Below are 2,500 nucleotides of genomic sequence, written 5' to 3'. Positions count from 1 at the left end.
GTTGTGGTGGTGAATGGTAGAGAGTTGGTGTGGTGGTTGTGAATGGAATGATTGGCAGATTGAATGCATGCAGCGTTTCAGATTGCCAGAGCCTGCAGCTTCTGCATGCATGTGGCCAATTGATCCCCACCGCTGATTGGTTGGCTTGTCTCTACCCCGGTCGCTGGTTGGCTGTGGCTCTGGGTCCAACCGTTCAAAAGCCTCACTTTGCTCTGACAGCTCTGAGGATCGGCAGCTGAACAGAGACTGCATTCCTCCCATCCGCCGACGCCAACCAACTTTAACCTTTATTTTGATTATAGTGCCTGAGTTAAACATTCACCTTTAGTATCTCAGTTGTTAGTTTGTTTGTCGTGTTTGTTCAGTAATAGGAGACGAGTATCCCTGTCTCTCCAGCTCTTCAATTTTATAGTCCAGTTAAGAATGTGTCCAAATTCACGTATTTATTCTGAATCTGAATCTGTGTGAGTTCTCCCTCCTGATTGCAGTGTAATCAAGAGCTGGAGAGGAGAGACCCCTGTCACGGATCTCTTTACCCAGCTCTTGATTAAAGTACCGCAAATTGCTTTATATTCAACAAAAATATATATAAAACACGTACCGGCCACCTTTAAAGATTACCGCCGGTGGTAAATCCATCACTGTCAACACATGGCTAAGTAAAAAAAAAAAATCTAATCCAAACAATACATCAGTACTCAACCCTAACATCCCTATTCTGGGAAAAGTCACAGTGGGGTCAACATTTGTCGACACAGCGAAGACATTGTGTAAAAGGGAGAAAAACATGTGGACCAACTGTTGACCCCTGGGGGACCCTGCTCAATGAAGTATAGAGGGTTTAAGTGGACAAATCCATCACTGTCAAAACATGGCAAGGTAAAGAAATAAATAAGCCAAAGCATGCTTAATGGCGGCCTTATGCCCCAACCGGGATGAAGAGGATAAGTAAGTAAGTAAGTATGCTTAATGGCAAACAAGGATGATCAAAGTAGACACACTCCTGTGTTAATTGTCACTCAGAATACCGTCACTTCTAATTCACTACTAAGAAACTTGTCATAATGAGAATACGTTGCCACAGAGGTCACGTTGTCAGACAGTCAGTGTCATATCTGCTGGCAGGATTCCCTGCTTGTCATTTACCATCTAGGCATTTAGCATTTAGTCTCATCCAGAGTGACTTACAAGTGTGGAATGGGAATAAGCAGAGTAAGCGTGAGCGCTATAGCTAGTCGTGACTCGTAACGAAATCAGTGTCAATCCAATGTTGTCGCCCAAGGAATTGTGTTCAGTGCAAACAATGTGTTTTCTTGGGTCTGGTACTGTGGTTACTGGTTGGTGTATTTTTGTGATCAATTTATTTATTTTACAATACAGGAAACATAATAAGTCTGATAGTCATGTCATAAATCACAATATGGGGTATCCTTTTGTAAAGTGTGGATATGGAAATGGAGACGGGGTGGTAAATAGTACAGTATACCATGATACGGCTTCATAAAGTTCACTTTTCATTGTCAATAAATCCTCTGGTTATGTTTTATAGATCTCCTGTAAAGGAAATGTCCCCGCGGCGCAGCTGTAGCCGGTGTCTATATCACTGTGCTGAAACAAATATAGTTTCCACTTTGCAGGATTGCTATACAAGCTAATTGTATCGTTTTCTTCTCCATGGTTCGGCAATCCATCATTGCTGTATATACCGAAAGGTTTCAGCCAAAATTGACTCAGCATGTTAAAGTCATGTACGGTAACATTTTAATGACTTTGGGGGAAAATGCAAACAAATGCAATTGCAGAATGTAGACATTAACATATTTTTGATTTACAGTACAATAATGACACAGATGGTCTTCCACTTCCTTCCCGGCGACCCAATTTTGGGAATGAAATTTTAATACGGGAAAATAATATAAAACAATAGCTGCAAGGAGTCCCTCTTTTATTAAAAGAAAATACGTTCCTCGTCAATTCCCGTCAGTTCTCTTACGGATGCTGCCTGTCTTCTAATGATAGTGCTTTCTAATCTCACAGCGTCTCCTCTATAGTCCATTCACTGTAGTAGAAGGAGGTGCGGGGAAACCGCAGATATGTCGTCTCCGCCTACAGGAAATACGTTGCCTGCGACCACGAGACCCGTTTCTGAATCGGTCTATGAGCTCAATGGTAAAAATGTCAGCACTTGCTCAGGAAACCCCGGGTTCAAATCCCGGGTAGAAGAGCGCAGCATATAGTGCAGCTTTAAGTGGGTAAACTTAATTACCTGAGCTTGTATATAGGCTTCTGGCTGCTGACGGAAGGGATGAGTGTCGTTTGATAAGTGACAGATGACAAGTATGGTCTCTGTTCTTTCTAACACTCCCATCAGAGTGGCTGTGTGCCGTTTCTCAAGGTGTGCGTGTGTGCATGATGTATATAGGTTTGGTGTTTTGGGAGAATGCATATAGTCCAATGTTCACAAATATTGATGCAAAGGACTGGACTCGGACTTGGCTGC

This window comes from Protomyctophum bolini (assembly GCF_963924005.1).
Source record: "Protomyctophum bolini genome assembly, chromosome: 3".
NCBI classification, from domain to species: Eukaryota; Metazoa; Chordata; class Actinopteri; order Myctophiformes; family Myctophidae; genus Protomyctophum; species Protomyctophum bolini.
The sequence above is the reverse complement of the archived record's forward strand: the minus strand, read 5'-3'. Positions refer to the sequence as shown.